This window comes from Triticum aestivum, chromosome 7A (genome assembly GCF_018294505.1).
Source record: "Triticum aestivum cultivar Chinese Spring chromosome 7A, IWGSC CS RefSeq v2.1, whole genome shotgun sequence".
NCBI classification, from domain to species: Eukaryota; Viridiplantae; Streptophyta; class Magnoliopsida; order Poales; family Poaceae; genus Triticum; species Triticum aestivum.
In genome coordinates, this window is record NC_057812.1 from 537,346,985 (window position 1) to 537,359,861 (window position 12,877).

Below are 12,877 nucleotides of genomic sequence, written 5' to 3' on the forward strand. Positions count from 1 at the left end.
ATAAATACCTGGTATTTAAATTGGCACACAGAAAACACACGAAATACTTCAAATATTATCGACCATCAAAGTGCTACATCATATAACACACATACAAATGTGATCAACATCAAGTTTACAATCAAATAACAAGCTCCACAATAGGAGCAGTTTACATCAAGGTTACATTCAAATGAAATCCTATGCACGACTCACTAGGCGACCATAGTCGACTAGGCCACCTTCGCTACACTAGAACAACAATAGAACTATCATCATGCCTTCGGCCGTCGCCCTGTTACATGAATCAGAAGAGAAGAATTAAAACACTAGAGCCAATATATTATGAACAGACCATTCAAAAAAGGACAAGTTCTTTAGAATGATAACACAAATTCAGCTAATACAATGATTTTTATTCCCCAGATAGTTAAAATGATATACTCATTCATACAAGAAAGGTGACGCAAGAAACTAGAGCACTTTACTCATATCATGCAGAGTATCATTATTATGTTCATATCAGCTTATTCTTATGCATACAACAAGGGAATAAATCTGACCAAAGAAGCAACAACTCCATAAATTAAAACATCAGGGCTAAATAAGAGGATTAATCTCTTTGTGAAAAATGTATTGGATAATTGGTTTTACATATACAATCCCTTGCATTTAGGGAGAACTTGACGCACAGTGTGCACAAAACTTGGGAGAGCAACTAGAGAAAATACATAGTTGGTGCTGGAGGGAGTGGTGAATTACCTCGATGGCATACTTGATGGGTGATGCTGGTCCTTCTCAAGGTAGTAGTTGTCGTCCACAGCTAAGAAGTTTCATACATTTGTCTACAACAATCAGCAAACCAGCAAACCATAAATCAGAACGAATGCTTCAATCTCATAAGAAGTTTAAAAAAGACTATATCAGGACCTAATTAATGCTGCAAATTATTGTCCCCTACATTTGGATCTGGCACTAGAATGTGTATGGCATTAAAAGCCAAGGCCATATGGACCAATGCATCATAATTATCAGTTTTAAACACTACAAGAATAGAAAGTAGGTGATGCTTCAAATTTCAATACTCAAACATTCATCATTAATAGTAGCAATTTAATCTTACTAAACATAGGGGCATGTACGACATGAGAGCACACTACAGCCAGAACTTGCAGCCAGACCTTCCTAGAATTTTATGCACAACAGCAACAAATTAGCTATATGAACATGTATTAATTCAAGCTAACAACTGACAAGAAACAGAGACTTGATGGCAGCAGGATCACAATGATGGCTTTGGCATGGCAGAGAGCAAACTAAATAAAAATGGCTTAGTTCACCCACTGTCAAGCTGAAACCATTCGTGTGCTCTCTGTCAAGCTGAATTTAGGTCTTTCCATGGAGAAGAGAGCATAGACTCGATCACCAGACTTGTGCCAAATCCCCCACTCCTTCCCTTGGCGGCCTTCACAACAATGACCTGCAAGCAAAACACACCAAAAACTAAGTCACACATGCATGCTACTAATCCACTATCCTGTAGTTGTTTGGTTATTATTTTAGATTAATATATGAATAATTCAATATGTATTAGCTGTTTTAAAAAATGAAGTAAATAAGTTATGCTAGACTATTGTTTCAAAGAAATATATTAGAATGTTAAATTTAACATGCTAGAAAATTAAAGGAGAGTGCCCCACACACAGAGTGTAAGTAATACTAGCATATAGTAGTTTGTCTTGTACAGAATGCTTCTAGTCTAAGTAAGCATGAGAGTGTACGTGTTGGAGCTTTGTCATGCATGCAAATATTTTATGAGAACTAGATACATGTATGTGATCATTAGAATGCATACATGTGTAGTCATTCTTCCATGCTAAGTAACGATGCATGCAAATAGAGGTTGTGGTGGCAGCTTTCTATTGGTTGGACTTCACTAGTCTACATGTTGGATTTATGAGTGGCTTGGTACAAGAAATAATACGTGGAGTACAATGTAGCCAGATATTAGACGAGACTATAACCTGTCAGACACTTAATTTTGCCACATTCCAGTTAAGCTGTGAGCATAGAACACACTGACAGATTTAATCATTTAAAATTGCAGCCAATCCATTTCATGTTCACGGTTGCAAGAATCTGAACACTGACAAGAAATAATACGTGGAGTACAATGTAGCCAGAAATTGCAGCCAATCCATGTTCATGTTCACGGTCAAAATAATACAACACAACAACTAAACGACCTCAGGCATTGTGGATTCTGAGTCCAGCGACGAATGAACATGCAAGTTTCGTATATACCGAGGTTCTTGTCGAGGGTGCGGGTGAACTGGTGGAGCGTCGGGGGCACCTTGAGGTGCTGCTTGAGGGTGCGGCACTGACGCTGGATGCGCATGACCTTGGGCCACTTGACGAACTGGTGGAGGTCCTTCTTGGGCGGCAGGGCGCCACCGATGCCAAAACTTCGACCTCTTCTCGAACAGCAGGTTCACCACCTTGTCCTGCAACCACACACCAACGCAACCCAGTCAGATCACACACGCCACGACCGGGAGATTCCAAGCAAGTGTTATTTCTGCCATTTATTAATTACACATGCAACACTTATATTCAGAGCACTACTAGTACTTGCTGTTCTCATATTTTCACCCTCTAGACACTGCCTAGAGTGCTTACAAGATGACAAAGTTAATTTTGCATAACACATATGGATTCTTATCTTCTTCAGTAAGGGAGGCACATTTACAGCTAATTAAGCACGATGAAAGAGACCATCCAATTAAATTAAATTTGTATTATCTTCTTCTTCTTCTTCAATAAGGGGGCACATTTACAGCTAATTAAGCATGATGAGAAATTAATTAATTAAGCAGGATCAAGTTCATCATCCAAAACAATGGAAGGAAGGGGATGGGTTAGAAATGGAGGAGTCATCTTCAGATACTCTTGTGTGGCTGTGGCTCCTCTTCAGCAACCTTGGGTCACATGGCACAAACCACAACCAGAGGAAGCAGGGATCAGTTCAGGAATTTCCTCGCAATTATCTGAACCAAAAAAGATGGTTCCTCTGTTTTTGGAACAGAGATGGAAGTAACAACAGGCTGCAGGGCGCTTCTCTTTTGGATATGCAAAATTACTTTTGCTTGGAAGATGCATCGTTTTGTGTTGTTAAGAATACGATGGACTATATATGTTTATGTAAGTGCATCTAGTGCCACCCCTAGTTGGTTTTGGAGTATTGACGACAAACCTGGTTGAGGGACTAATGTGTTTGTGAGAATTGCAGGATAACACAGGTAGAAGTTCCTCATTGATTCGGTTTTCCTACCAGAGATGACCCCTAAAAATGTATGAAGACATTAAAGTCAAAGGTGGTATGTGAAGACATTCACATTGAAGACTATGACAAGAGAAGACATTGCATGAAGACTATGGAGCGCGAAGACTTAGTTGTTTCGTCGTTCTTTTTCTTCTTTGTTGAGTCATAGGAACCACCATACTGTTAAGTGGGGTCCAAGTGAACCAGTCAGAATGACTGAAGTGATGCTTAACCAAAATCCTATGTCTTCGAGCGAAGACAATGAGAGCAAATCTTATCCAGAGCTGGATAAGTCAGCTTTTCTTGTAGCCCAAGTAAAGTTGTCGTGTGTGTTTGAAATCTGACCGTTGGAACACGTGTCAGTTCCTTAGTGACCCAGGGTCATTTCGGACAAATCAGGTCGGGTTGCCAAGTGGCTATAAATAGCCCACCCCCTACAACCATAAACGGTTGGCTGCTCAGAATTAGTGTACGACTTTTGTCGTTTGAGAGCAACCCACCTCGAAGCCTTTGAGAGAGAATTCGTTGCGAGGACAAAGCCCTAAACACCCAGAGCCAAAGAGTGTTAGGCATCACTTAAGTCTTCCTGTCTGTGTGATCTGAAGACTTATTACACTTGAGGACTATGAATCCTCCAGCCGGTTAGGCGTCGCGTTCTGAGCATCCAAGAGTCATTGTGGATCGCCGGTGAACAAAGTCTGTGAAGGTTTGTAAGTCTACCTTGAAGCGAGGACTGGGTGTCCTTAGCTCAAGGGGAATAAGGTGAAGACATGGTCTTCTGAGTTGAATCTCAGCCTCCCTAACCAGACGTACAGTTGTCACATCAACTGGAACTGGTCCAACAAATCATTGTCTTCAACGAGCCACTGGTTCCATCCTTCCCATCTCTTTATGTGCTGATTGGTCCTTGTGAAGTCATTGCCTATTTGCATTAGTTATTTGTCTTCACTGTGTGACTGCTTGTTCTGATTGGCTTCATACTATCTTCCATCCTGATCTATACTGCCTAGCTGCTATTAGTCTTTATGGTTTCATTTCATTGAATACTTGACTATGGCTAGCTTAGTGTAGTCTACCTTCCGCTGCATGGTAATAGGTTTATTTCTATCGTTTGTCTTTGAAACTTCCATGTTTTGAAGACTTTCATAAAAATTGCCTATTCACCCCCCTCTAGTCGATCACTAGCACTTTCAATTGGTATCAGAGCCAGGTACTCCCTTGTTCTATGTGATTCGGTTTAACCACCTGGAGTTTTAGCTATGTCGACTGCAGGGATAATCAAAGTCTCCGTTGCGTGCCCAGTCTTCGATGGAACTGAATATCCCTACTGGAAGAATAACATGCGCATGCATCTTGAAGCCATCGATGTTGACCTCTGGTATGTCGTCAAGAATGGCATCCCCAAGGCTGGTGAAGGTGTCACCACTGCTGATGTCAAGAAGTTCGTTCAACTGGACTCCACTGCCAAGAACATCATCTGTGGTCATCTGACCAAAGGGCAGTATGGCCATGTGAGTGCTCTGGAAACATCTAAGCTAGTCTGGGACTGGCTCTCCAAGGTCAATGAAGGCGTCTCAACCTAGAGAGATCAAAGAATCAGTGTCCTTCGCAACCTCTTCAACCGCTTCAAGAGAAACGGCAATGAGAATGTTCAGCTCACGTTTGATCGACTCACTAACATCACAAATGAGCTTCAAGCCCTCGGCGCTACTGAGATCACCAAGCATGAAGTCGTCAAGACACTCTGAGATCACTTGATAGCTCGTTTGACACCCTAGCCCTGATGATTCAAGAACGCCCTGACTTCAAGACACTCGATCCGTCTGACATACTTGAAAGGCTCAACACACATGAGTTTCAGCTTTCTGAGAAAAGAGACATCTACGGTCCCAACTATGGGCGAACTCGTGCCTTGAAGGCAAAAGATGTTTCCTCATATGAAGAAGAATCTGAGTGCAGTTCGGGTGATCATGAAGACATTGGAAAGGAGCTTGCTATGCTTGTGAAGAAATTTCAGAAATTCACCAAGAAGAAAGGCTTCAAAAAGTCCTCACGATCTAGCTCAAGGAATGATGAAGCTTCTGCTCATGACTACAAGAAGAGAACATGTCACAAGTGCAAGAAACCTGGTCACTACATCTCTGAGTGTCTGCAGTGGGACAATGAGAACAAGAAGAAGAAGAGCAAGGAATATGATTCTGATGACAAGAAGAAGAAGAAATACTCAAAGTCTTCTTCCAAGTCTTCCTCAAAGTCTTCATCACACAAGAAGAGCTCATCTGGCAAGGCTCGTGCGTTTGTTGGCAACGAAATGGATTTAGAGGAGGAGTCCGCTTCTGAGGAGGCGGAGGTGGAGTCTGAGGAGGAGTCCGATTCTAGCGTTGGAAGTCTGGCTACAACATACGCTGCCAAGTCCATCTTCAACACTGAAGACAATGACTTCATCACCGACACTGATGCAAATGACAAGGACAACTCCGCTCCCACCTACTGCTTCATGGCGCGCGGTGCCAAGGTAAACACACACACTACTCACTATCAAACATCCAGTGAAGATGACTCTGATTGTGGTTCCAAACCCAGCTACAAAACACTTGCTAAAATTGCAACTGAACAACAGAAAGCTATGAAACATATTCAAAAACTGTTAGACAAAATCGATGACCTATTAGACGCTGAAATGACTCGATCTCAGTCCTTAATTGAAGACATAAAAAACCTTCATGTTAATTATGAGGAACTTGAAAGTCGTCATGAAACGCTCTCAACAACTCATGAAAAGTTTTCCTATGATTATCTTCAAAGGAAGCAAGATCTTGAGAAACTGAGAGCAGCTCATGAAGATCTTCAAAAGGAAAACGAGTCACTTCGCGCCAAACAGATCAGTTCCGCTCAGGAAGGATTTGAACCACCATGTCTTAAATGCATTGAGCGTGACAACGCTACTTCTGTTGCTGGATGTTCTACTGCTGCTACTATTGCAATATCTTCAACTGTTGATGTGGTAACTAACCCCTCTGCTGAGGATACCACTACTATTGCTGATGAAAATGCTAGGTTGAAGACATTGCTTGAAACAAGATGTACAAAAGTCTCAAAGGGCATCAGACACTATGTGATGTCCTCAAAAGGCAGATCCTGAACCGAAACCCTAGGAAAGAGGGTGTTGGGTTCGAAAGGAAAATGAATGCTGATGGCTCTTACTGGAAACCTGAGCAGTACCCCAAAACCACATGGGTTGCTACAAAGGAATCTTCAGTGGATCCATCCATCCTATCTGGCTTCACTTGTGCTAATCCCATTGTTATTGATGAATCCTTTGATGCAAACTATAAACTGTTTAAGAATCAGAATGGTGAAGTGTTTGCCAGGTATATTGGTACTAACTGCAGGAATGGGCCACCTATGAAGAAAGTCTAGGTGCCGAAAAAGTGTTTGGAGAATCTTCCTGTGAATGTCGTCATGACACCACAAGTGAAGAAGACAAATCCCAGACCACATGCTTCATATGGTCCAAAGGCTTCATACAGACAAAGGACTCACCTGAGTCGCACTAACGCAAATGTTTTGCAGGGAAACCATACTCAGGCCTATGAATATGAGCGCGTTTCATCAAACCGCCATGTTCATAAGACCAAGAACTACTCTGCTTATTCTTATGAGTACTATTGTCCACCTACAAGACTATTTGCTAGGGCTCCAAAGCCAAAGTTCTCAGATGCTGCACTTAGACTCATTGCTTTGAAGCCACCCTTGAAGATGTGGGTGGCTAAGAAAGCTTAACTCTCTTTTGCAGGGAAAGGTCTCCAGCCGAAAATCAAATGCGTCTGAAGCTATTGCTGGGGACCTTAAACATCTTGTAGGGCGCAAGATCAAATGCCCAAATGGTCTTATTATGTATTTTGTTCCTGAGTCGCTTGCTACTTGCCCTATCAGTCCTAACCTCAATCTAAGCTTTCACAATCCACTTGCTCGTCAAATGTTTATGCTTCACAATTCTCTTCGTGAAGCCTATCCCCCTAACTACACTGTAGGGTATGACACCAGCTACTTCAGAATGGATTATTGATAGTGGATGTACTAATCACATGAATGGCAAGCGAAGTCTACTCATGGACTCAACTTTACGTCCATCTGACAAGAGTCACATCACATTTGCTGATACTGGTAAAAGCAATGTATTGGGTCTAGGTAGAGTTGCAATATCAAGGGATCAACACATGGATAAAGTGATGCTTGTTGAATCCCTTGGTTTCAACTTAATGTCTGTCTCAATGCTTTGCGATTTAAACATGATTGTGATATTTGGAAAATATCGTTGCCTTGTTCTAATGGAATCTGACAAGTCTCTAGTCTTTGAAGGGTATCGGAAAGATGATTTGTACGTAGTAGATTTCTCAATAGGACCACAGCTTGCCGTATGTCTTCTAGCAAAAGCTTCAGAATGCTGGCTCTGGCATCGGAGACTAGGGCATGCTGGCATGAGGAACTTGCACACTCTTGCAAAGAAGAAGCATGTCTTAGGCATCGAGGGCGTCAAGTTCAAGAAGGATCACCTATGCGGTGCCTGTGAAGCTGGAAAGATGACAAGGGCCAAGCATCCCTCGAAGACAATCATGACAACGACTCAACCCTTCAAACTGCTACACATGGACCTCTTCAGTCCCACTCACTACTCAACTCTTACTACTACTGCTTGTCTCTATGGCTTCGTCATTGTTGATGATTATTCAAGATATACTTGGGTGCATATAATCCTCTACAAGACTGAAGTGCAGGATGTCTTCAGACGCTTCGCCAATCGAGCCATGAACAACTATGGCGTCAAGATCAAGCACATCAGAAGTGACAATGGCACTGAATTCAAGAACACTGGCCTCGACACTTATCTTGATACTTTGGGCATCACTCATGAATTCTCAGCTCCGTACACGCCGCAGCAGAATGGCGTTGTGGAACGCAAGAACATAACACTTATTGAGATGGCCCGAACGATGCTCGATGAATACAAGACTCCAAGAAAGTTCTGGCCTGAAGCCATTGATACTGCATGCCATATCATCAACCATGTTTATCTTCACAAGCTTCTGAACAAAACATCCTATGAGCTCCTCACTGGTAAGAAGCCAAATGTCAGTTACTTCAGAGTATTTGGTGCCAAGTGCTGGATCAAGGATCCACATCACACTTCAAAATTTGCACCTAAAGCACATGAATGTTTTATGCTTGGATACGGAAAGGATTCGCACTCCTACCGAGTCTTCAACCTCTTTCACTATAAAGTGGTTGAAACTGTGGATGTGCGGTTCGATGAGACTAACGGCTCGCAAAGAGAGCACCTGCCAAATGTGCTAGATGAAGTTCCATCCAGTGAAACCATCAAGCTTATGGGAACTGGATAAATCATACCGTCTGAAGCTTAGCCTGAAGAGGAACTCATCATCTCTGCGCCTGATCAACCTGAAGACAATGCTCAGCCTGAAGACAATCCTTCTAACGATGACAATGATCAGCAAGAGCAAAATCTTCGTCCTATTCATCCTTGTGTTGCAAATGAAGTACAGATTGAGAGAATAATTGACAGCATCAATGCACCTGGTCCACTCACTCGTTCAAGGGCAACACAACTAGCAAATTCTTGTGGACACTTCGCATTTGTCTCAATATCTGAACCAAAGAAAGTTGATGAAGCCTTTATGGAACCTGAATGGATTCAAGGTATGCAAGAAGAGCTTCAACAATTTGAGTTGAATAATGTATGGGAACTGGTCAAGCGTCCTGATCCTCGTAAGCACAATATCATAGGCACTAAATGGATATATCGCAACAAGCAAGATGAGCATGGTCAAGTTGTCAGAAACAAAGCTCGTCTCGTTGCTCAAGGATACACTCAAGTTGAAGGAATTGACTTTGATGAAACATTTGCTCCTGTGGCTAGGCTTGAAGCTATACGCATATTGCTGGCCTATGCAAATCATCATAACATTCTTCTGTGTCAAATGGATGTGAAGAGCGCTTTTCTCAATGGCAAGATTGAAGAAGAAGTGTATGTTGCACAACCGCCTGGCTTTGAAGATCCAAAACATCCTGACATGGTTTACAAGCTCAACAAGGCACTGTATGGCCTTAAACAAGCCCCTTGAGCTTGGTATGACACACTCAAAGACTTCCTGAAGAGCAAAGGCTTCAAACCTGGTTCCCTGGATCCCACTCTCTTCACGAAGACATATGATGGTGAACTATTTGTGTGCCAAATATATGTGGATGACATTATCTTCGGCTGCACTAATCAGAAATACAGTGATGAGTTTGGATACATGATGCAAGAGCAATATCAGATGTCCATGATGGGAGAGTTGAAATTCTTCCTTGGTCTTCAAATACGATAGCAACGCAATGGCATCTTCATATCTCAAGAGAAGTACCTCAAAGATTGCCTGAAGAAGTTTGGAATGCAAGACTGCAAAGGCTACACGACGCCAGTGCCAGCTAAACACCATCTGGGTCCTGACGACAATGGTAAAGAGTTCGATCAAAATGTATACCGCTCCATGATTGGTTCTTTGCTTTATTTATGTGCATCTAGGCCAGATATCATGCTTAGTGTTTGCATGTGTGCCCGATTCCAAGCGGCACCAAAGGAATCGCATCACTTAGCTGTGAAGCGAATTCTTCGATAGTTGGCTCACACCCCAACTCTAGGATTATGGTATCCAAAGGGCTCAGAGTTTGATCTAGTTGGATTCTCGGATGTTGATTATGCTGGTGACAAGGTGGATCGCAAGTCTACATCAGGCACATGTCACTTTCTGGGATGATCACTTGTATGTTGGTCTTCAAAGAAGCAGAACTGTGTATCTCTCTCCACTGCTGAATCTGAATACATTGCTGCTGGATCTTGCTACGCGCAGCTTCTATGGATGAAGCAAACACTCAAAGACTATGGCATTCATCTGAAGCAAGTACCACTCTACTGCGACAACGAGAGCGCCATCAAGATTGCTAACAACCCAGTTCAACACTCGAAGACAAAGCACATTGAAATTCGTCATCACTTTCTCAGAGATCATGTCATGAAGAAAGATATTGATATCATACACGTCAACACTGAAGAGCAACTGGCAGATATCTTCACAAAGCCCTTGGATGAGAAGAGGTTTTGCAAGTTACGGTGTGAGCTAAATATCTTGGAATCCTCAAATGTCCTGTGATCAGGCACACATCCTAACACTTATGCATGTTGATGACTTAGATGTGCAACACACGAAGTAACATATGTCTTCAATCAATGAAGACTTACATTCTGAGTGTGAATACATTAACGTGGAATTGACTTCGGAGCGCCACGATAGTTGTGCGCCGTGTCTGGGTCTAATACTTCCTATACGGTGGGTAACACCACCACCAAAGTATTCCCTTAGAAGTGTTTTTCACATGGCGTTACATTTGCAAAGTCTTCGCTTTCTATTTGTCTTCAATGTTAACATGGCCTCATGTTTATCTTCAATTTGGTTTCTGTCCTCTACAGCATTCTCTTATAGCTATGTCGTCACGTCGAATCTTTTGAACTAAGTGAATGTGATCGGACCCTAACCCCTCTATGCTTCTATCTTAAGTCTATCTATCCAAATCATATGCATTCTATTGACATTGTCAAAATGTCTTCTCTGCGTCCTTGTCAGCAGAAGACACAGAGACAAACATTAATCTGTTTTCAATGCTAAATCCGTCAACCTAAAACCCGGAGAAGTGGGAACGACCACCCGACAATCCAGGCGTGCGTGGGAACATGGAACAACCTCCAATGTGTTGCATGATCGCCACATGTCCTTCAGATGTGAACCGCCAGGGGCACCTGTGTAATAACACTGTGCCGTCCCTATCCCTATAAATACATGCCTCACCCCAGTCATTATTTATTCTTCCACTCTCGCATAAACCCTAGCGCCACCGCTATCCCTCGACGATGCCGGTGACGAAGCGCTTAGCTGCCGCGACCTCACCGACGCCGTCCTCACGCCGGCCGCGGACATCGTCTTCTCCGTCGTCGCCGTAGGTGTCCTCCGTCGCCAAGTTAGGGCACGGAAGATCGAACTGCTCGGCCTCCTCTCTCACTCCATCTAGCAGTTCCTCATGTGGTAAATAAAAACTCCTTTTTACAATCCTTTTGATCCGATAGATTCAGCCTGTTCTACCACAAGTAGTTTCTGTTCACACAAATTGGATCTATCACATACTTCATCTCATAACATGCCAAGTATATTCACTTATGCTTCACAAAGTAGTTAGATTCCTCACTTGTACTTATTTGTGGATTCGTACAAATCTAGAACCAACTCTCTACCTATGAGTGAATGTCTTCGCACTATGAGGTCAATGTCTTCTAAACTGATTTATCTTCAAAATCTTCTGAGAATGCATATGACCTCTTCCCCTTCCCTCACACCTTTAATGCTGTCACAGGTACATGTCCGTGGAGAATCCCTTGGTTCTCATAGTCTGCATTCATTTGCAGAGTTCTTACAGCATCATATAAATTCTCCTGAAGCCAGTTCTTGTCTGACTAGTAGACGGAAGACTTTGATAGCTTTGAAGCCTTTCAGTCTAAACTTCATGGCAACAGAGAAATCTGCAAGGAAGGGTGGCAGACAGTGTCGTGGCAACACCTCAAGAGATTTGCCTCCTGACCTCTATGAGCTCTACAAGACAGATCCAGAGGAGGACTACAATCAGCGGAAAACCTGAATCCAATGGATTCGAAGATATTGGGCAGAACAATGGTTCAAGTACAGGTTTGTGACCCAGGAATATGCTGAGAAAAATGCCATCAAGCGACCGTGGGGAGACATCTTGTACATAAATATTCAACCCAGATCTAGAGCATAAGCCATTGAACAAGACTTCTATCCTTGCATGGTCCGTGGACCACAGCCCGCAGATGCAGACCCATCTTCATTGCTATGGTGTCGTGACGACAATCTGTTCAAGCGCAACTTACAGTTTGCCAAGAACTCGGCCAAAGAAAACAAGAAGTCATGGATTAGACTTCAATCCAGGCCCCTCTGCTCCTCGTGCTGACAGCACACGTGAAGCTGAACACAATCTGGTTGGGCCCTTCTATAACTTAGAAGGTCTCATTACTCACATAAAGGTTCAAGGGGCAGTCGTGGATCAACCTGTAGACGATGCTGATTCTGACGAAGCGCCTGCACCACCGAAGCCAAAGAAACTGAAGAAACCTAAAGCTTCAAAGCCTGCCCCTGCACCAAAGGTTTCACGGGCGAAGCCTCTGGCCACTGCACCTCCGGAACACAGTGTGTAGTCTGAAGATCTGTAACGCATCTCCAAGCCCTCCAAAGTGAAGATGCCCATGCAACCCACCAGCCAAGCACTGACCCTTGCTGCTGTTCTGCGCAATGAGAATGACGCCATTGATCTATCAACGACGACGATCTTGGCGATGACGCTCTTGAGCAGTTGGTCAAGAGCAAGCAAGAGGCAGAAATCTTCAATGACCTTCCTCTCTTTGACGTGGAAATCTTAAACAAGTTCATTGATGAGTGGTTTGACAGCCCA

The 12,877-nt window shown here is 43.0% G+C and overlaps 1 long non-coding RNA gene across 1 annotated transcript; it reads right to left on the reverse strand.

The window, feature by feature from the left end:
- Window positions 1-214: 214 nt before the first annotated feature.
- LOC123148012 (uncharacterized) lies at window positions 215-1,428 on the reverse strand. Its single transcript, XR_006473585.1, has 3 exons — window positions 1,324-1,428; window positions 742-824; window positions 215-274 (listed from the first exon to the last, which is right to left on the reverse strand). It is a non-coding gene; the product is annotated as an uncharacterized lncRNA (long non-coding RNA).
- Window positions 1,429-12,877: the final 11,449 nt, after the last annotated feature.